General features: G+C 44.5%; 1 protein-coding gene across 1 annotated transcript in view; it reads left to right on the top strand.

Moving 5' to 3' along the window:
• GALNT16 (polypeptide N-acetylgalactosaminyltransferase 16) overlaps positions 1-23,504 on the top strand; it is a 112,537-nt gene that overhangs the window by 49,432 nt on the left and 39,601 nt on the right. The gene's annotated exons all lie outside the window — the stretch shown is intronic.

The following is a 23,504-nucleotide window of genomic DNA, read 5'->3' on the forward strand; positions in this document are numbered from 1 at the left end:
AAACATACCCTGCACATACATCTTTGGATAAATAAGTTTTTCTTTTGAAGCAATATCAAGAGGTGGAGTTGCTAGATAGGAGGACATGGACATTTAAAAATCAGATACCAGAAAACCAAACCCATTGCCGTCGGGTCGAGTCTGACTCATAGCAACGCTATAGAACAGAGTAGAGCTGCCCCATAGGGTTTCCAAGAAGTGGCTGTTTCCAAGAAGTGGCTGGTGGATTTGAACTGCCGACATTTTTGTTAGCAGCCAAATGCTTAATGACTGTGTCATCAAATTGCCCCGTTCTTCCATGCAGACCTGACCTCACTGGCTCTCATCAGTCTCCCTCAGCTTGGTGGTTGACAGGTAGGCTGGTTCAGGGTACAGCTGCTTGAGAGATCCTTCAAAGTGAGTGGACATCCAGCTTGGGGTTTAAGCAATACTAATATTTTCCTCTCACTGCACACAGCCAGTCATCCAGAAGGCGTAGATCATATGAAGTAAGAGGTACCAACTTTGGATTTCCCTTCTAGTTCTTCTTGTCCGTGGAATTCTCCCAACTCTTAATAATTTTCAGTAATGCTCAGAGTCCAAGAAATCCTTTCTCTGTATCACATTTTCTGTCTCTCTCTCTCACACACACACACACACACACACACACACACGTGCGGCAGGGCCCTGAGAGTGCTGAGCTAGATTCTATCCTTGGCTTTGTCCCTTCTTTCAAAATCCATGTTTAACCAGTTTGTCTCTAGAGGCAATTAGCTGTGTCAGGGCTCCAGTGAGTGCCAAAGGCTTGGGATTTCATGGGGTTCTGAATCTGGAGTCCCAGAATGGGTTGGGAACCTCTGAAGCTGCCAGCAGCAGTGTGTAAGTCTGAATGTGAGTCCGTGTGAGTGTGCTTGGGCTTTCTGAGGAAAGAGTCCATAGCTTAGAGTGGGTGTGTAACCCCCACAAACACTCAAAAAAAAAGGGTTAAGAACCTCCGCCTCAGGGACAGAGTAAGTAGCTATATAAACAGGCAAAGTGAAGGAACTGTATTTTAGAATCTAGAGGCAGAGATTCTTAACAAGAGGGCATAAGGTGGGGGCCTTTGATCCCCATAAATCATATGCAAAATTTGGTGTGAATATACCTTCTGAGAATAGAACCCAAAGCTTTCATCAGATTCATAACTCCCATATTTAAGCATCAGGGATACAGAGGCTTAATGATATTAAGGTATTAATGTCATCTATCATCTGAGAGGACAGTTATTTTTAATAATAATTCTCAGAATGGTGATGCATTTAGTTCGTTGCAGAAAATCTGAGAAAATCCTCTGGAAATCTTCCAAAAATCACCTATAATCCCAACACCCAGAGATAATAATAACTGTGTTTTTTTTTTTAGTTTCTTTCTGAGTATCTTTCTGTGTGTCTGCCTGTCTCTCTGTGAACGAGTATACAAAGCTGGAGTTGTACTGATTTGTAACATGGTCTTTTTCTGTATATTTTACAAGTATTGTCTCCTGTTGTTAAAGTTTTCTAAAGCAGTGCTTTTCAAACTTCTTTTAGTAATGGGACCCTTATTTTTGAACTACATCTTATGTAGAAGTCTAAAATATAAGATAGGTAAAAGGTGAGAAGTTCTGGCTAAAACACAGGGAAATAAGAAACACAATTTGAAAATCACTGCTGTAAAAACATGAATTTGAATGGCTACATAGTATTGTATTATATGGATATGGAGAGTTGCCCAATTTAGCAAATAAAAATTGCAAGATGCCCAGTTAAATTAGAATTTCAGATAAAAACAAATAATTTTTAAAATATGTCCCAGTTTGAATTTCAGACAAACAAGGGATAATTTTTATAGAATAAGCATGTCTCATGCAATGTTTGGGATATACTTCTACTAAAAAAAAAAATTAGTTGTTTATCTGAAGTTCTAATTTAACTGGAGAATGAGCCCTGGTGGTGCAGTGGCTAAACTGCTTGGCTGCTAACCCAAAGGTTGGCGGTTCAAACCCACCAGTGGGAGAAAGATGTGGCATGGCAACCTTAGGCTGTGTCATAATTTATTTAACCAATTTCCCAGTGTTGGGTATTTAGATTATTTCCTATGTTTTACTAGTATAGAAAGTATTGAGCAGTATATCTTTGTATCCACATCTTCATATACTTATTATTTTATAACACCCTAGAATCAAAATTACTAGGCCAAAGGTGGTGAGCATTTTAAAGACTTGTGACACGTTTTGTCAAATTGTTTTCCACAAGGAGCATGTGTACTCCCAAGACCTGAGTATGAAAGGGCCTGTTTCTGGAGGCATTGAAATGTGTTAATCCCTTACTGGTTAGCTTGTCATTCTGAGACAGCTAAGCTTCAAAGCTGGCAAATTTTGTCCTTGTGGTCCGGATAAAGGGGTGGAGCCCAGGTGGGCTGAAGAGCTCAAAGGGGCAGGCAGGAGGGTCAGGGAGAGGCTGATTAGCCCAACAGCATGTGGGTGCTTGGGGCTAGGGGTCAGAAATATGGTAGAAATGGGTGGGCCCCAAAACGAGAAGGAGTCGCTGTGACAGACTTCCCCCAGGATAAGTAAAAGTAAGCTGTGTGGATCTAGACACTCCTCAGGTGTTATTTTTAGTAGCCAGCCTAGCTTACCACAAAGATGACCATTCTGAGAAGAGGAGAGGAAAGGCAACAAGAGGAAAAAGTCTCAGAGGGTTTTTTCCACTGAAAAAATAAAAATTACATAAACATAGTAACAACAACCAAAAGGATGGAAAATTACCCATAATCTCCCCATCCTAACAAATCAAGGTTTTTATTTTTCCATTTGTCCTTCTTGTCAAGCACCATAATTTTTACATAGCTGCAATCACAGAGTATATACGATTTTTATCCCGTCCCCTCCCCATTATTTTCAAGCATTTTTATATGCTGCTACAGAGCTGCCATTTTCATAATGTTGTTAGTTATTTTTTCTTGATTTCGTAGGTAATAATTATTTATTAAGATAAATTAGACTATCCAGATGAACAAAAAAAGGCATATATTGATTTGTAACTTGCTTCTCCACCCCTCCCCCCCAACTCTGCACGGTGAATATCTTTCCATGTTAAAAAAAAAAAAAAAATACATTTCTATATCATTGTAAATAACTACAATGTATTCTAATGAAGGATGTACTACAACTTATTTAACCAATTCCCTATTGTTGTAAATCTAGGTTTTTTTTTTTTTCCTCCGCATTCTTTTGGTATTATAAATGGGAACCCTTTTTAATCCTTTCCTTAGGACAAATTCCCCAAATTGAATCCCAAGTACACATGTTTTTCAGACTCCTGATACACACTGCTAAATTTATTTCTAAGTTTATACCAGTTTGTATTCCCCCCAGCAATGTATGAGAGAACATTTATTTCCCCATAGCCTATAACAAATACTGTAAATGGTTGCAAAATATTCTGTTCAGTTGATGGAACATAATTTACTTAACTCTTTCCCCTGCTGTTGACATTTAGATTGTTTTTAAATTTTTGTTCTTGTAAGTAATACTCTTGTGAACATCTTTGTGTCTCATATTTGTCTAAAATTGGAACCATGACTAAAATAGGAATCCTGGGTGACAGGGCATATTTACACATCACTCCCTCTTTTTAAATTTAAATCTTCTGGGTATATGGGAGATTTGGGACCCAACTGGCACCCTGCCACCGCTAGGGAAAAGTAATGGACAGAATAAAACAGAAAAGGACATAAGGGAAAGGCTATAGCACTAGAAATGTACTGCCAGACTGTTTTCCAAAAAGGTACTAATTTAATAACCATTCTGGTGGCTTAAAAACAATTTAATGTAATATCCAAAGATATTAGGCAAGGAAGAAAAGCACTATCTACCATTAACCCACAATAATGTCATTCCCCACCGAGGACTCTTCAACCACAATAAAACACATTTCTGTCCCTCCCAGACACACAGCTAGCATGCCCAACTATCTGCCCAGCTCATGCACTTGGCAAGAACCAGCAGAGTGGCTTGCAGTCTCACTCGCATCCTGAGGCTTCCCCAGTCCAGAGACCCTTTGTATTCTAATCTCCTGTTCAAAGCTTGAGGCCTCCAAGGCAACAAGTACCGTTTTGGTGACACAGAATTGGAGCTGCTAACCACACTCCCACTGTTACCCAAAGCAGGTCCTGCTCGGTGTGGCTTCTTGTCAGTAAAGACACACCGAGGTGAAAAGGGAGGAAAGAGCGTTTATTGCTCCCAGGCAAAGAGCAAGGAGATATATACCATATTAAGCTCCCTGAACAAAGGAAGGCAGAACCTTTTAAACTGTCTCTTACAAGGAAGTACATACAAACATGGACTACATAGCAGGCACAGTAAGACAAATTGCATTTTTTTCTTTGGCATGTAGGCTAGTAAACTGAGTTTGACTGGCTTGAGCCACACCCAGCACTTTGAGGACATTGGACAGGAGAAGGCAAGTTCTGAGCAGCTTCCAGTTGAGCCACACCTATAGCCATCATTTAAGGTTTTGTTTGATAATGGCTAAATAGCCCCTGGGAAACCCTGGTGGCATAGTGATTAAGAGCTATGGCTGCTAACCAAAAGGTCGGGAGTTCAAATCCACCAGCCGCTCCTTGGAAACTCTGTGGGGCAATTCTACTCGGTCCTACAAGTCGGAATCCACTCAACAGCAACGGGTTTGGTAAGCAGCTCCTGGCTGTGTTGGCTATCACCACCTGTTGCCATCGAGTCAGTTACTCTGACTGATAGCGAGCCCTATAGGACTGAGTAGAACTGCCCCATAGGGTTCCCAAGGCTGTAAATCTTTACTCCACTCCTTTCTCCCCCAAAACAGCTGGTAGGTTCAAACCTCTGACCTTTCGATTAATGTCTTCACCACCAGGGCTCCTTGAGCACACTCCAGCTCCCAGGTCTCTGGTGCTCAGTGTACACATCTACTTCACGTGACAAACACTCCCTGAGCTCCCGCTGTGTGCCAAGGTCAGTGACAGATCACGAATGAGGAAGCTCTCAGCTCTTCAGTGGCCTTGTCCAGAGACCTGATCCTCACTGCTGCAACATTTGCTCCATGATCATCAATAAGTATTTATTGAGCAACGATGGGACAAATGGATGTTGTTACAGGGCATTGTCAGGTTGGAAGAGGCCTCAGAGATCATCTTGCTCAAGCCCCTCCTATTATACAGTCATTTAGTGAGGGCCTCCTATGGACCAGTCTCTGATGATTTTATTTAATATGCTCGACACCCTGGGAGCTAAGTTTTATTACCTTCTTTTTGCAGCTGGGGAAATGACGCACTCAGAGGTTAGCTCACTTGCTGCCGCAGAATGACTGTGGGCTTGACTGACAGCTCATTTCAGGTCTCCTTGGCCTACTTGCCTCTTCCAACTAAGTTAAGCACTAACACCAGGCACTTTAGAAAAGGTTAAAAAAAAAAAAAGCTGAAATGGACAAAATGGAAAAGGAAATGGCACCAACCACCCATGTACCTAAGTGCCAACCCCTTCAGGGTGTTCTTCTGTGGCAGGCATGATTAATGGCCTCTTGGTCAAGGCTTAGCTTCTTTGTCCTCCCTTCTCCCCACCCTCACTGGAAGTTGTTAGGCTTGTGCTTTGGGGAGAATTCAGAAGTCAAGTTTGGTCTCCAAACAGTGAATATATTTCTCCCCTCTCACTCATTTCTCTTCTCCTTCTTGTCTGTCAGAATTAAGTTGCTCCTGGCTGGTACCTCTGCCCCCAGATGTTACAACAGTGAAGGGGCTTATATTTCTTTGGTTTATGTATCCCTGAGATTCATTCTGAGGAGGAGGAGGAGGCTGACAATAATTAGCTCAACTCTTGTATCTTAGGTAGAGAAGGATTAAGGTCCATCTGTTTTGTAAACAATTTTATTATAGAAGAATAAATGCTTATTTATAAAAAACAAACTCGTATAAAGGACATGGTAAAATTCGTCAGCCCTCCAGCACACTCCCATATGGCTTTCCAGAGTTAACAGTTGGGTGTGTATTCTTCTAGGTATTTCCGTGGATTTACACATGCATGTATTTAGGAGCTGTTTTTATACAAAATGAATCACATTATACACACCTAACTTATTCCTTCTAACCCTTGTTTACGACTCTACAGTAGAGATAAAGCATAATTTGTTTAATGAATCCTCTACAGATGGACATTTAGATTAGTTCCAGCATTTTTCATTACAAATAATGGTAATTAAAATACTTGTACAATTAATGGCTGGAAATGTCAGGTGAGCATATAATCCCTCACCTTAACCGGGGACAAGTGCTAACCCAGAGGGGCTGCTGAAAGCACAGGCCTTACTGGAACTGTCTCAGGATAGTAGACCTGAAATCCTGTTGCCATCAAGTGGATTTCAACTCACAGCAACCATATAGGACAGAGTAGAACTGTCCCGTAGGGTTTCCAAGGAGCGACTGGTGGATTCAAACCGCCTGACTTTTTGGTTAGCAGCCAAGCTCTAAATCACTGTGCCACCAGGGCTCCATCAAGCGTATGGTCACCAAAAATGGAACTTCTGCTGAGTCAGAGTATCACTTCAGATGATGATGTTGTCAAACAGCCTTCCATCCCAGTTGTACCAAGTTATGCTCCACCAACATTTGAGAGCTCCTCTTTCTTCAAACTCTCAAAACAATGAGCATTATGTTAATAATTATTCTTGAACTTTGCCAAACGAAACAGTAAGAAACTATATGTTGTTTTAATTTGCATTTATTTGATAATCAGTGAGGCTGAACGTCTTTTCATTTCCTATTGGCCATTTGTATTTTTTTCTATGAACTGCTTGTTCATATCCTATTTGTCTACATTTCTCTTGAATTATTGGTCCTTAATTGATTTGTAAGAGCTCTTTGTATATTAAATAAGTTAGTCCTTTGTTTATCATATTTTTGGCTACAAATTTCCCCCAAATTTTGACTTTGTGGGGGCTTTTTTGCCTTATAAATATTTTTAAATTTTTATGTAGTCTTTTCTTTTATGACATTTGGGTTTTATGCCCAAGCTTATTTAAAAAACAACAACAAAAAGTCACCTTTTTTTCTTCTAATTTTTAGCTTCTTTTTTTAAATTAAAAATTTTGAGCCACCTGGAATTTACTCTGGTTTAACAAATGAAGTCAGCTTTATTCGTTATCACATTACCTTGTCAGTTTTCCTAACATCAGTCACTGAATAACACATCTTCCTCTCCTCCCAATTTGAAATGTAATCTCTCTCTTATGCCAACTCCCATAGGTACTTGGGTCTATTTCTGACCTCTCTGTTTTCTTCTATTAATCTGTTTAGCCTTACACGAGGAGTATCCTGCTATATGAAGTCTGTAGTATTATAATATGTCTTAATAACTGGCAGGTCTATTTTCCCCCTACACACACACACAGTTCTCATTTGATTGAGATGCATTGAATTTGTAGATCATGTCAAGGAGAATTTATATCTTTACACCACTGAGTCTTTTTTAAGAATAAACCATGCTTTTTCTTTAAGGTTCAGTTTCACTACAAGGTGGCCATAAAGGAAAACACAGATGAGCATACATAATAAGGGGTTCATTTAGGTTACATTACAATACATGATAAAGTCAGTGTGTTGGTCATTAACAATGTATGGTTCGGTGCTCTGCACGAAACTGCAACGACTGTGGTGCGTGACACTGCATTTCCATGCATCTGTGTGCCGAGATGATTTGTGTCCCTGATTTTTCATTGAATGAAACTGCACTTTAGCATAGCCCTGAAAAAGTAAAGGGAGTTCTGTCTGTTAAATAACGAGCTCTAGTGGAGCAATGGGTAGGTAGGTGCTTGGCTGCTAACCAAAAGGCACAGTTCGAATCCACCAGCCACTCCTTGGAAACCCTACGGGGCAGTTCTGTTCTGCCCTATAGGGTCACTATGAGTTGGAATCAACTCCATGGCAAAGGGTATGGTTTTTTGGTTTGGTGGAGCAGTGGTTAAGTGCTCAGCTGCTAACCAAAATGTTGGTGGTTTGAACCCACCAGCTGCTCCACGGGAGAAAGATGTGGCAGTCTGCTTCTGTAAAGATTTACAGCCTTGGAAACCCTATGGGGCAGTTCTGTTCTGCCCTAACAGGGCCGCTATGAGTTGGAATTGACTCTGCGGCATTGAGTTTGGCTTTTGGTTTGGTATGTGTCAAATAGGTCCCTAAGTCCTAAGGGTTCACTAACCTAAGGGTCGGCAGTTCAAACCCACCCTGCAGCACCTCAGAAGAAAGGCCTGATGACCTGCTTCCGTAAACATTACAGCCAAGAGCAGTTCCAACCTGTAACACATGGGGTCACCATGAGTTGGAATCAACTTGACAGCTATGAGTTTGTTTTTTTTTTTTTTTTTAATTAACTTTTATTAAGCTTCAAGTGAACGTTTACAAATCCAATCAGTCTGTCACATATAAATTTACATACATCTTACTGCATACTCCCACTTGCTCTCCCCCTATTGAGTCAGTCCTTTCAGTCTCTCCTTTCGTGACAATTTTGCCAGCTTCCCTCTCTCTCTATCCTCCCATCCCCCCTCCAGACAAGAGTTGCCAACACACTCTCAAGTGTCCACCTGATATAATTAGCTCACTCTTCATCAGCATCTCTCTCCCACCCGCTGACCAGTCCCTTTCATGTCTGATGAGTTGTCTTCGGGCATGGTTCCTGTCCTGTGCCGACAGAAGGTCTGGGGAGCATGGCCGCCGGGATTCCTCTAGTCTCACTCAGACCATTAAGTATGGTCTTTTTATGAGAATTTGGGGTCTGCATCCCACTGATCTCCTGTTCCCTCAGGAGTTCTCTGTTGTGCTCCCTGTCAGGGCAGTCATCGATTGTGGCCGGGCACCAACTAGTTCTTCTGGTCTCAGGATGATGTAGGTCTCTGGTTCATGTGGCCCTTTCTGTCTCTTGGGCTCTTAGTTGTCGTGTGACCTTGGTGTTCTTCATTTTCCTTTGCTCCAGGTGGGTTGAGACCAATTGATGCATCTTAGATGGCCCCTTGTTAGCATTTAAGACCCCAGACGCCACATTTCCAAGTGGGATGCAGAATGTTTTCATAATAGAATTATTTTGCCAATTGACTTAGAAGTCCCCTCAAACCATGTTCCCCAGACCCCCGCCCCTGCTCCGCTGACCTTTGAAGCATTCATTTTATCCCGGAAACTTCTTTGCTTTTGGTCCAGTCCAATTGAGCTGACCTTCCATGTATTGAGTGTTGTCTTTCCCTTCACCCAAAGCAGTTCTTATCTACTGATTAATCAATAAAAAACCCTCTCCCTCCCTCCCCCCTTCGTAACCACAAAAGTATGTGTTCTTCTCAGTTTATACTATTTCTCAAGATCTTATAATAGTGGTCTTATACAATATTTGTCCTTTTGCCTCTGACTAATTTCGCTCAGCTGTTTTTTTATCTATTAGAAGAATACTAATATTATCCGTGTTTCCGGATTTTATGGTCACCCTGTATTTTGTACCTAGATAAAATGCTGAACTGCGGGAGCGGGTGTGGCGGGGGGAGCTGCCAGCCCAGGGGCATGTCCCTGTTGAGAGAAGAAGTTGTACCTGCCCTAGTGGTGGCCCTAGAAGACAGTCGCACATGAGGCAAGCTAATTTTTCCCAAGTCCCCCTTCCCTGTTGATTTATCTTTTTGCTTCAGCTGGTTCAAAAAGTCTGCCTTTGTCATTCTTGCTCTGTCCTGTTGGTGGACATTTTTGTGACAGCTATAACCTAAGGGTCGCTATGAGTCGGAATCGACTCGACAGCACTGGGTATAACCTAATTGTTTTTTAGTTATGAGCCTTAGATTGTGTACTTCCAAATTTGACCTACCATGCCAATAATGTATGTCATGAATTGAATTGTGTCCCCCCAAAATATGTGTCAACTTGGTTAGGCCATGATTCCCAGTATTGTGTGGTTGTCCTCCATTTTGTGATTGTAATTTTATGTTAAAGAGGATTCGGGTGGGATTGTAACACCCTCACCCAGGTCACATCCCTGATTCAATGTAAAGGGAGTTTCTCTGGGGTGTGGCCTGCACCACCTTTTATCTCTCAAGAGATGAAAAGGAAAGGGAAGCGAGCAGAGAGGGGGGACCTCATACTACCAAGAAAGCAGTGCCAGGAGCAGGGTGCATCCTTTAGACCCAGGGTCCCTGTGTGGAGAGGCTCCTAGTCCGGGGGAAGATTGATGAGAAGACCAGCAGAGGGATAAAGGCTTCCCCTGGAGCTGAGACCCTAAATTTGGACTTTTAGCCTACTTTACTGTGAAGAAATAAATTTCCCTTTGTTAAAGCCATCCACTTGTGGTACTTCTGTTATAGAAGCACTAGATGACTAAGACAATGTACCACATTAGCCACTACTCTAATTGGACTCTTTGTTCTGAAAGGTGTTATAAATCCAGTTGACCAGCCAAGATCGGGACCTTTCTGGGTTCTAATGGGATGAATTTGATCATGGCTCTACTAGTCCTGATCTCTGTTGGTAAGGCAGGAAGCCATTGCCACCCTTCCAACAGTCACTTTGTATGTGTTCTATGTGTTACCTGGACCCATTGTTGCTTTCACTTTTTCTAGTTAATATCTGACAGGTTTCAATTCAATAGATTCTGAATGTGCAGCACTTGAAGTGCAGTGATAATATCCAGACAGGGGCAGATTATCCAATAAGCAAGGTAAATACGGGCTTACTTGTGCTTACTTACTAATCTGTAGTGAACAGTTTCACATGGGTTTCACCACACCACATCAAAGTGAAACCCATGTGAAATTGTTCATTACAGATTAGTAAGTTAAGCACAAGTATGCCTGTGCTTACTTTGCTTATTGGGTAATTTGCCCCTGTGTGCAGACACTGATATATTACACTTGCATGGCTACAGCAGAACAGGTGATGACCTGCACTGAATGTTGGCTGGTGTTGTGTGTGTTGAGGACGGTGAGGCCTCTCAGCAGTTCTTTTTGCTCACCACCTTTCTCGCAGCTACAGAGTGTGGCGAGGCTGTTTGCGGACAGGTACAACTCTGCAGACAAGAGCCTTAGCAGGAATTGGCCTTGTCATCCCTTTGATGGGGAGGAGGAGGGATGGTAGTTCAGTGGTAGAATTCTCACCTTCCATGTGGAAGACCTAGGTTTGCCTCTCAGCCAATGCATCTCATGCACAGCCAACTACCACCTGTCTGTCAGTTGTTATGCTTGCATGTTGTTACGATGCTGAACATGTTTTAGCGGAGCTTGGAGATAAAACGGACTAGGAAGAAAGGTCTTGCAATCTACTTTGGAAAAATCTGCCGGTGAAAACCTTATAGATTGCAATGGTCTGATCCTCAGTCAGTCATGGGGATGGCACAGTTTCGGCAGCATTTCATTCCGTTGTGCATGGATTTGCCGTGAATCAGGAGTTGACTTGAAAGCAGGCAGTTACAACAACAACCCTTTGATATGACTGTAACTGAAGGTCATCAGGCCCTGATTCCCTGGCTGGGAAGACTGAGGAGGCTCCTGCAGATCCAGGGAAATCTGGTTATGTGCTGTTTCGGTCTGAGTAACACAAACTCTTGTGCTTTGCCTTTCTTCCATGTTCTTTTGAGCCACAAGCGGAAAAAGTGTTTCCAAGTCCGTGTACAGGCCAAGAGATGACAGCATTGGGCAACTCCCCATCTGAGCCACGAGCTGATACTCTGATCCTTGAGCCAAGGAGGGAGGCGGCCTCCCAGCCTGCACTTGTCAGAGCTTGTTTGTGTGCTGGGCACCAGAGGCTAGCTGCTTTGTTCTGGAGTTAAGGGACTCAGAATTGGAGGCGGGTGCCAACCACATCTGGGCCCAAGAGTAGTCTGAAGACATGCAGAGAAAGCTTTGTGCTCATGCTCTGCAGCCAGACAGCCACCATTCCATCTCCAGCCTAGCTACTAGGCAACCATGTGACCTTGGGCATGCTACTTTACCTCTCTGTGCCTCAGTTTCCACCTCTGTAAAGTAAGAGTAAGAAGAGCACCTTTTGAGAGTCTGGGTGGCTCAAACCGTTAAGCACTTGACTACTAACTGAAAGGTTGGTGATTTGAACCCACCCAGAGGCACCTCAGAAGAAAGGCCTGGCAATCTGCTTTCAAAAATTGTAGCCATGAGAATCCTGTGGTGCACGGTTCTACTCCTAACACATGGGGTCGTCATGAGGCAGAATCGAAGAACCCGTGAAAATGCAATGAAAAGCAGCACCTACTTTGTAGGAGTATTTGGAGATAGAAATATGCACCCAGCACAGCATCCAGTACATGGTAGACCCCTCAGTGAGCTGTGAGCATTGGCTTATTACTGCAGAAGAGGCCTAATCTCCCCTCATACCCTGGGCTGCAGCAGCTGTGGCTGGGAGGGGAGAGCAGGGTTCTGCTACCCTTCGAAGACCCAAGAATGCCATACCCAAGCTGGATAAACTGATAAGCAGGTGGAAACTGAGCTAGCAGGGATCACCCTCAGAATTTACCCAGAGGCACCAGATGCAGAGGGCCTCTGGGCCAGGCGAGACTGGGGAACCTGACAGGACTTGGAACCCTTCTGGATCCAGCAGAGACTGGAACAGTGGGCCTGATTCCCCATCCCAGCCTTGAGTAGAGGACCCTGGTTGGCTCAGAGCCCTAAGGGAATGGGCAGTGGGCTCCCCTTTCCCTTGGTGAAGCCACTAGAAGTCACGGCATTCACTGGTATCATAAAGTTGTGCAGTCATCTGCGCCCCCCTGGAGGAGTCCTAGCAGAACGTGGTGGGAAATCCACCTGGAGGCCCTAGGTGGGCTTCCCAGATAGCCCCACCCTGTGTTCCTTAAATAGTTGAACTGTAGAGCCTGCGGGGGAGAGGTGTTGCAAGGTGGTGACTTTTCTCAAGGAAGTGGAGACTGTAGGTGAGTTGTGGTTATCTCTGCTGATGGTGAAGCTCCTGGTCAGTACATATGTGCATTGATCCCGTTGCTGTCAATTCTGACTTTTAGTGACCTATAGAACAGAGTAGAACTGCCCATAAGGTTTCCAAGGAGCGCCTGGTGGATTCAAACTGCCAACCTCTTGGTTAGCAGCCGTAGCCCTTAACCACTACGCCACCAGGGTTTCCATCAGTACATATAGAGGCCCAAAATGCAGACTTCTTGGAAAGAGTGATCAGGGAGGCGGCCTTTAAGGCTCTTCCTAGTTCTAAGGTTCTACAACTTTGCCAGCCCGCCCCTCATCATCAGGTGTTTCTATAAAACAGTGGCACCCGAACTTGGTTGCACACTGGAGCCACCTGGAGAGCTATGAGACCCCTTAGGCTTGGGTCCCACCTCTAGATAGCCTGGTTTTATTGGTCTGGAGCATAGCCTGGGAGTTGGAATTTTTTAAATCTTCCCAGGTGATTCTAAGGTTGAGAACCATTGGTAAAAAAAAAAAAAAAAGGCAGGCGAAGTAATAATAATTCATAAATACCATTTAGGTGCCAGGCTCTGTGCTAAGTGTGATATCTGTATTATTTTCTTTAATCCTCTCAATAATCCCTATTTTCCAGATGAAGAAACATGTTCAGAAAGGACAAATGACTTCCCCAAACCACAGACCAGTAAAGCCTGGCATCCTACCCCAGGGCCATCAGATTTCAAAGCCCAGCCTGGCAACCATTCTAAGACTCACTTTTGAGTCAATGTGAAGTGGAATATGGGGGCATTTCTGGGGCAGGCCCCTCAGGGAGCCTTCATACCCTAGGTGAGGTTCCCTTGTACCTAGCCTGAAGTTCCTAGCCCTGTGCCATCCCTAGCATCTTGCCTGGTTGGATAGGAGCATTGGCAGGCCAAGTGGGGGTGACTCTTTCCTGAGGCAGAAGTGAGCAGGTCTCCAGAGGGCCTCAGGGAACCTGCCTTTTCATTTGGGAGGGGCAGAACCTGAGCCTTGTGCTTAGAGATGTTGAATCACGGCTTCGTTTATCGGTCCTCAGAATGAATGGCAGCCTTTCAACTTGCGACGTGGCATCTGATGAGATTTTGTCCCCAGGGGAGTGGGCAGTGATTGGGAATCACATTTTGTTCTCCAGGTGTTTTTGGTTTATAGCAGTCACAGAAAAAAAAAAAAAAAAGTCAGGAGCCATCCATAAAATAAGACTAACCAAAAAAAACAAACCCAGTGCCCTCTAGAGACTTTTTATTTGCAATTTCATTGAAATTTAGTGAAAGGCCAACCCAGCAGGTACCTGTTTTACTGGCAGTAAAAGGAAATTGGGCAGCAGCTACTTAAAAGGAGTTTGAGTTGTTTAAATCTAAAATTAGGGGTATGTGTATGCTTTAGAAGAAAGTTTACAAGGCTTGGGGATTTGGGTTGCACTGTTTTTTACAAAAATGACATGGGAAATATTTTTTTTTCTTATTTTAAACCTTCCCCTTTGCTGTTTGTTTCCTAAATTTAGCAGCCAGAGAAGCAATAAGCAAATCTAGCTGGGAAAAAAAAAAAAAAAAAAAAACTGAAGCTAGCCAGGCAAGTTTCAAAGTTTAGTAGAAGTGATGGACTGAAAAGAAAACTCTCCAAGATAAGAAGTAATTCTTCCCGTTTTATAGAGCAAAATCACTACTATTTCAGCTTAACCAATTTCAGATGTGACTGATCTTATTGCACATGGGAGTGCTAGATTTGGCACTCCCTAAAAGGGCAAAGACTAGGGAGGGAGGTGGCTGCCTAAAAGTCAGCCAAGCTCTCTGCTGGAGAGATATGGGAGGCTCCTTGGGCTATCACTCATCATCTCCCCAACCCTTGTGCCTCACCATGACATGGTTTCTTAGAGCCAGCTGGAACACACCCCCACTCCCCAACCCTGAGCACAGCCCTGCCTACTGGAGAAGGATGGAATGCCCCACCCAGCTCTGGGCTCAAGCCAGTTGTGCTAAATGCCAGAGGCCAGCCTGATATCTTGGAATGGCTGGTGGCCACCTACACTGTGTCATTGCCATCAGTGGCTATTGTTTTTGTTTGATTTTTACCTTTGGAGAATGGTTTTCTATTCTTTGAAAGGACTGACATCTCCACACTTTTGGTTATTTGTAAAGGACACACAACTGAAACTAGTTTAAGGAAAGGAAGAAAGGAAGGGGGGGGGAGAGGGGATGATGGGGAGAGAGAGAGAGAGAAAGAAAGAAAAAAAGAAAAGAAAGGAACCCAAGGAGAATTTGGATCAATGTGACTGGTTCAAGGGACCCAAACAGCATTAGAGCTCTTTCTCTTGTTCTGTCTTTGGACTCTGTTTGTTCTTGGTTTCGTTTTTCAGACAAGATTTCTCCATGTGATGGGCAAGAACTCCCAAGCTTAGCAGTGCTGATGAAAAGAGCTCATCTTATAGACAAGTCTCAGGGAAGAGTCTGATTGGCTCAGACCAGTCAAATGACCATTCCTGAACCATTCACTGTGTCTGGGGGCGCAGTGATAAGATTGGCCTTGTCTGGCTCTTGTGCCCACCCCTGTCGTAGGGGGCAGTGATTAAAAGCCCTGCCAGGAACATGAGAGTGGAGAAGAAGATCCCTAAGCCAGGCAGAACTACCCGTCACCTTGGTCCACCTCACTTTCAAGTGTTGTGTTTGGCCAAGCGGGGATGGGGATGGGAAGAGACAGATGCTTGAGGTCATGATTACTCATCACTCATTTATTCATTAATAACTTTTTGTGAGTGCCTACTACCACCTAGGCACTGTTCTAGGCTTTGGTACCCAACATTAAATAAAATAGACAAACCCTGCCATTATGAAGTTTATACCCTTGTGAGAGAAAAGCACACAAAAAGATTGAATAAATAAGTAAAGTGGAATATCAGACGGTAAGTGCTATAAGGAAAAATAAAGCAGGGCAGGGGGGTAGGGAATACAAGGGTGGGTTGGGATTCCATTTTTATGTAGGGTGTTTGAGCAAAGCCCTATAGGAGGTAAGAGAGGGAGTCACCTAGAAACAATGGGGGGTAGAGGCGGAGAAGAGCCTTGCAGGCAGGAGGAACAGAAGGAGCAAAGAGCCCTGAGAGGGAGGGTGCCTGGCAGGTTCAAGGAACAGCAGAGTCCAGTGTGGCTGGAACAGAGAGAGTGAGGAGGAAACAGTGGAAGCTGAGTTCAGCGAGGTGGCAGAGCACCAGCTCATCCATGGCCCATGGGCCACTCGTGAGTGTGGGGCTTGTACCCTGAGGGAGAGAGAATGCCATGGAAGGTCATGTGATGTGTCAGAGGCTCCTGCTTGCTTGCTGTTGTTCCCTCCCCAAGTGATGATAAGTAACTTGAGAGCAGAGACAATATATAGGTTTCCATTCATTCATTCAGCAAACATCTATTGAGTATCTACTGTATGCCAGGTGCTGGGAGCTCAAAGATGGGGCTCTCACCATCCAGTGGAAAAGAAAGAAGTAAAGCACAGATTTCATAGCTGTGTGATATGTGCCCCTGTTGTTGTTAGGTGCCATTAAGTCAATTCTGACTCATAGCAACCCTATGTGCAATAGAACGGTACATTGCCCAGTCCTGCACCATCCTCACAATCGTTGCTATGTTTGAGCCCATTGTTGCAGCACTGTGCCAATCCATTTCATTGAGGGTCTTCCTCTTTTTTTGACCCTCTGCTTTACCAAGCATAACATCCTTCTCCAGGGACTGGTCCCTCCTAATAACAAGTACGTAAGACAAGGTCTCACCGTCCTCGCTTATAAGGAGCATTCTCACTGTACTTCTTCCAAGACAGATTTGTTCATTCTTCTGGCAGTCCATGGTTAGATTCTTCCCCAAGACCGTAATTCAAAGGCATCAATTCTTTTTCAGTCTTCCTGATTCATTGTCCAGCTTTCCCATGCATATGAGGTGACTGAAAATACCATGGGGTGGGTCAGGTAAACGTTAGTCCTCAAAGTGACATCTTTGCTTCTGAACACCTTAAAGGTGTCTTTTGCAGCAAATTTGCCCAATGCAATACATCATTTGGTTTCTTGACCACTGCTTCCATGGTTGTTGATTGTGGATCCAAGTAAAATGAAATACGTGTCCCAGCCTAGCATAAGGTAAGAATTCCACAAGCCACCCACAGTGCCCTCACCCCTTCCAGAAAGGGCAGTGACACCAAGTCCTGTCCAGTGGCTGTGTGTGGCTCCAAGCCCAGGATCTCCAGCCTCTCAGGCTGGTCCAGATATAGCTCCTCATGCTCCTAGAGCCTGAAGCCAAAAAATGCATTTATGCCCCACCGACATGCTTAGTAAGCAATGTTGATGGGAAAACAGGGTCACAGCAATACAGTTCCCCTCTAGAGGAGGGGAGGAGGGAAACAGCATTTGGTGGCCACCAGTCCAGGGTGCATGCAACATCTCCTGGCCAAGAGAAGCCAGGACTCTGGCCTTAGCTGGGGCTGGGGTGAGTGGGGGTCCATGGTCTGTCCGCCCAGCTGCCTGTGCTCTCAGGTTGGAGGGATGCTTTCTTCTCCATGGTCCTCCGTGGCCATGCCTGGGGTGGGATGGGGGAGGAAATGAGCCAGATTCCTAGATTCCTTTTCTGGTGGGCATACTGCTTTTTGTTTATTTTTGTATTGCCCAGTACCTGGCACTCAGTAGATTTTCAATAAGTATTTGTTGATTGATCTTCAGCAGAGTTTTGCTTGCGTGTGATATTAATGATATTGTTCTATAATTTCCACATTTGGTTGGATCACCTTTCTTGGGAATAGACATAAATAGGGATCTCTTCCAATCAGTTGGCCAGGCAGCTGTCTTCCATATTTCTTCGCATAGACGAGTGAGCACCTCCAGCGCTGCATCTGTTTGTTGAAACATCTCAATTGATAGTCCATCAATTCCTGGAGCCTTGTTTTTCACCAATGCCTTCAGAGCAGCTTGGACTTCTTCCTTCAGTACCATCCGTTCCTGATCATATGCCACCTCTTGAAATGGTTGAATATTGACTAATTCTTTTTGGTATAATGACTCCGTGTATTCCTTCCATCTTCTTTTGATGCTTCCTGCATCATTTAATATTTTCCCCATGGAATCCTTTACTATTGCAACTCGAGGCTTGAATTTTTTCTTCAGTTCTTTCAGCTTGAGAAACGCCAAGCATGTTCTTCCCTTTTGGTTTTCCATCTCCAGGTCTTTGCACATGTCATTATAATACTTTATTTTGTCTTCTCGAGAGGCCCTTTGAAATCTTTTGTTCAGTTCTTTTACTTCAGCAATTCTTCCTTTTGCTTTAGCTGCTCGATGCTCAAGAGCAAGTTTCAGAGTCTCCTCTGACATCCACCTTGGTCTTTTCTTTCTTTCCTGCCTTTTCAGTGACCTCTTGCTTTCTTCATGGTTGATGTCCTTGATGTCATTCCACAACTGATCCGGTCTTCCGTTACTAGTGTTCAATGCATCAAATCTATTCTTGAGATGGTCTCTAAATTCAGGTGGGATATACTCAAAGTCATATTTTGGCTCTTGTGGACTTGCTCTGATTTTCTTCAGTTTCAGCTTGAACTTGCATATGAGCAATTGATGGTCTGTTTCACAGTTGGCCCTTGGCCTTGTTCTGACTGATGATATTGAGCTTTTCCATCGTCTCTTTCCACAGATGTAGTCAATTTGATTTCTGTGTGTTCATCTGGTGAGGTCCATGTGTAGTCGCTGTTTATGTTGGTGAAAGAAGATATTTGCAATGAAGATGTCGTTGGTCTTGCAAAATTCTATCATTCGATCTCTGGTATTGTTTCTGTCACCAAGGCCATGTTTTCCAACTACTGATCCTTCTTCTTTGTTTCCAACTTTTGCATTCCAATCGCCAGTAATTATCAATGCATCTTGATTGCATGTTCGATTAGTTACAGACTGCAGCAGCTGATAAAAATCTTCTATTTCTTCATCTTTGGCCCTAGTGGTTGGTGGGTAAATTTGAATAATAGTCGTATTAACTGGTCTTCCTTGTAGGCGTATGGATACTATCCTATCACTGACAGTGTTGTACCTCAGGATAGATCTTGAAACGTTCTTTTTCACGATGAATGCAACACCATTCCTCTCTGAGCTGTCATTCCCAGCATAGTAGACTTTATGATTGTCTGATTCAAAAATGGCCAATACCAGTCCATTTCAGCTCACTAATGCCTAGGATATCGATGTTTATGTGTTCCATTTCATTTTTGACGATTTCCAATTTTCCTAGATTCATACTTCCTACATTCCAGGTTCCGATTATTAATGGATGTTTGCAGCTGTTTCTTCTCATTTTGAGTTGTGCCACATCAGAAAATGAAGGTCCCGAAAGCTTTACTCCATCCACATCATCAAGTTCAACTCTACTTTGAGGAGGCAGCTCTTCCCCAGTCATCTTTTGAGTGCCTTCCAACCTGGGGGACTCATCTTCCAGCATTATATCAGACAATGTTCTGCTGCTATTCATAAGGTTTTCACTGGCTAATCGTTTTCAGAAGTAGACTGCCGGGTCCTTCTTCCTAGTCTGTCTTAGTCTGGAAGCTCAGCTGAAACCTGTCCTCCATTGCGACCCTGCTAGTATCTGAATACCAGTGGCATAGCTTCCAGCATCACAGCAACACACAAGCCCCCACAGTACGGCAAACTGACAGACACGTGGGGGCAAGACACTCAAGCAAAATTCTGCTGAAGATCATTCAAAAACGGCTGCAGCAGTATATCCACAGGGAACTGCCAGAAATTCAGGCCGGATTCAGAAGAGGACGTGGACCCAGGGATATCATTGCTCATGTCAGATGGATCTTGGCTGAAAGCAGAGAATACCAGAAGGATGTTTGCCTGTGTTTTATTGATTGTGCAAAGGCATTTGACTGTGTGGATCATAACAAACTATGGATAACACTGCAAAGAACGGGAATTCCAGAACACTTAATTGTGCTCATGAGGAACCTGTACATAGATCAAGAGGCAGTTGTTCGGACAGAACAATGGGATACCGATTGGTTTAAAGTCAGGAAAGGTGTGTGTCAGGGTTGTATTCTTTCACCATACCTATTTAATCTGTATGCTGAACAAACAATACGAGAAGCTCGACTATATGAAGAAGAACGGGGCATCAAGATTGGAGGAAGACTCATTAACAGCCTGCGTTATGCAGATGGCACAGCCTTGCTTGCTGAAAGTGAAGAGGACTTCAAGCACTTACTAATGAAGATCAAAGACCACAGCCTTCAGTTTGGATTACACCTCAACATAAAGAAAACAAAAATCCTCACAACTGGACCAATGAGCAACATCATGATAAACAGAGAAAAGATTGAAGTAGTCAAGGATTTCATTTTACTTAGATCCACAATCAACAGCCATGGAAGCAGCAGTCAAGAAATCAAAAGACACATTGCATTGGGAAAATCTGCTGCAAAGGACCTCTTCAAAGTGTTGAAGAGCAAAGATGTCACCCTGAAGACTAAGGTGCACCTGACCCAAGCCATGGTATTTTCAATCGCATCATATGCATGTGAAAGCTGGACGATGAATAAGGAAGACCAAAGAAGAGTTTACGCCTTTGAATTGTGGTGTTGGAGAAGAATATTGAATATACCATGGACTGCCAAAAGAACGAACAGATCTGTCTTGGAAGAAGTACAACCAGAATGCTCCTTAGAAGCAAGGGTGGCGAGACTGCATCTTACATACTTTGGACATGTTGTCAGGAGGGATCAGTCCCTGGCGAAGGACATCATGCTTGGCAGAGTACAGGGTCAGCGGAAAAGAGGAAGACCCTCAACAAGGTGGATTGACACAGTGGCTGCAACAATGAGCTCAAGCATAACAACGATTGTAAGGATGGCGCAGGACCGGGCAGTGTTTCGCTCTGTTGTGCATAGGGTCGCTATGAGTCAGAACTGACTCGACGGCACCTAACAACAACATTTGTTAATTTAATTCTAGTGGTCTGCCTATAGGACACCAGTTATGTGTGCACACAGCACACAGTCAGGCTGTGGAGCATGGAGGAAGGCGTCAAGGATGACCTCCGAATTTGTGTCTTGGATGGCCAGGAGAATGGATGTGCCTGTCTCTGCAACAGGGAGCACAGGAGAAGCAGCTGCTTTGGGAGGGAAATGAGGAGTTAAGTTTGAGGTGATAAGTTTGAGACGCTTATGGAACATTCAAAGGCCTGAGAGTCTCAAGATCGAAAAACAAAGCTGAAGGGAAAAGGAGGGTTTGAAAGCTGGAAGGAAATGTGATGTGGCCTGGATGAGTGAACTGGGGCTTGGATATCAGAGGTAGAATGGCTCTGGGTGGTGACTGGGTGAGGCCAGGGAGGGACTGAATAGGAAACCCAAAACATCCACTGCCTTCGAGCCAATTCTGACTCATAGCAACCCTATAGGACAGACTAGAACTGCCCCATAGGGTTTCCAAGGAGCAGCTGGTGGATTTGAACTGCCGACCTTTTTGGTTAGCAGCTAAGCTTTTAATCACTGTGCCACCAGGACCTCGAAATCCCTGGAGCTACTTAGGTCATAGAATTACTGTTAGCTACATCGTATCCTTCTTCAGTATCTCCTCCCCAGACTGACTGAGGGCCAACTAATGTTTCGGCTCCAAATCCCAAGGACTGTTTGGTCAACATGAAGAAGGAGTTAAAACCTCTGGGAGGAAGTGGTTTCTGGTATTTCCATGGCACCCATCTTCAGAAGTCTCACAGGTGAAGAGCCTAACCCCACACCCTGGTACCACCTTGAAGGTAGGTTGGACCACTCAGAGGCTATGGGTCAATGGGAAGGAGCAGCAGACTTTTCCTGACAGCATCTTTGAGAATGTCTTATTCAGTTCTGAGGTCTTGGGAGAAACTTCTCTAGGTAACTTTGGCTGAGCAGACACTCTTCTGGAACATTTTCTGTGGCCCTGAGGGAGCTTTGAATGAAGTACAGAAAGACAGCAGGCTAGAAACGGGGGAAACAGTCTTGTAAACATTCCTTCTACTTCCCAGCACACAGGAGGTGCTTCAGCGGAGCTTTGTTGAATGAATGAGTGAATGGAGTGAATGAGTAAATTCGGGCGCTCATAAACAAATGTATGAATGCTCAGGCGATTCTTACAACTCACAGAATGGGTGCCCTGGTGCCTAGTGCATGGTTGGTTCTCAATAAATGTTTATTGGGTGATGAGGTGAGTATGGGATGATTCCTCCAAGGTTTCCTGAAGCCCACAGAGTGGTCACAAGTCCTAAATAAATAAACATGGTTATTTCCCACAGTTGACTTGTAGGATAATTAAGTGAAATACTGTCCCTTTGGGAGCTTCAAAGCAATCATCCCTCTGCAGTTTTTGTCTATTTTAGCTATGTAGCCATCAATCGGAGGCTACTTTCCATTTTTTCCCGACTTGACACCTCCAGGTAGAAGGAAGGTGGGGTGCAGAGTTAACATCCACCCTTTTCCTGGACACAAAGGATCTGTGTCTCTTTTGTTCTCATTCTCAAAGTTGGACAGCCCAGGCCCTTCTAGAAATCCAGGGTTCAAGCCAGAATATTCTCCCTCTCGCTCCCTCCCTCTCTCTTTCTTTCCCTCCTCCTGTCTTTCCTGCAGTGGATTTTAAGCCCACTGGGGGCTCTGCCCCATCTGCTCAGCCCTGGCACTGACTCAGAACATTAGAGCAGCAGCCCAGTAGTTGTCATCATCCACAACAGACATACCCGAGCACCTGTGTCTAGCATGGGGCTAATCCAGGGACTCGAGATCTCCCTCCCTGGCTCTGACCTCAGGGAGCTTCTGACTGGCTCTGAGGACAGGATGTAGGCATTACAGAGTGGCAGCAGTTAAGGAGAAAAGAGCTCCCTGGGGCCTTCTGCATTCTTGTCCAGTGTGGTTGGGAGCTGGGCTCCCAGGAGAACACGGAGGCTCTGGGCTGCTAGTGGACATTCTCTAGCATCACCCAACACATCTGCTGCAGGTCCAGCTGCCCTCCTGGGACCATCCCTCTGGGGAGCAGGCCTGTGACAGAGTCCTCATGCAAGGGTTCTGTGAATGAGCAATCCAGACCTGCCTTCCTGCTGCCTCTGCAGGCCCACAGCGGGTGGGAGGGTTGGAGTCGGGATGCACTCACAGTTGGTGATATTTCATGGCACTCTGGGGAACATCCAGCCAGCAGTTTGGTTCAAGTAATGAGATGTCAGGATCCATCCCCCCATCCATTCATCTCTGATGTGTCCTTCCCCAGTGTCTCTGATGGTGGGACTTTGGGAGCACAGGTAGAGTGTGGCTAAGGAGAAGGGAGGCTGTCATCCATCACTCCCCAGCACTTTGCACTGTGGACTCAGTGGGTCTGACAGGGGACTGTTTCAGCAGCAAGCAAAAGTCCCAGAGAAGATGCATCACTGTCTGTGCGTGCAAGCTCTGGCATTAGCCTGTGAGGGCCTGCTTGTCCTCACGGGTAATGAGGAGCTTGTCCCAGCCCTGGGTGTTTTACTAATCAAGCACCTCCTATGTGCCTAGCCCATTGTAAGGCCCAAGCTCATCCCTGGAGACGGTCAATCTGCAGGTTGTTGG

The sequence above is a fragment of the Elephas maximus genome, chromosome 10 (assembly GCF_024166365.1).
Source record: "Elephas maximus indicus isolate mEleMax1 chromosome 10, mEleMax1 primary haplotype, whole genome shotgun sequence".
Lineage (NCBI taxonomy): Eukaryota > Metazoa > Chordata > Mammalia > Proboscidea > Elephantidae > Elephas > Elephas maximus.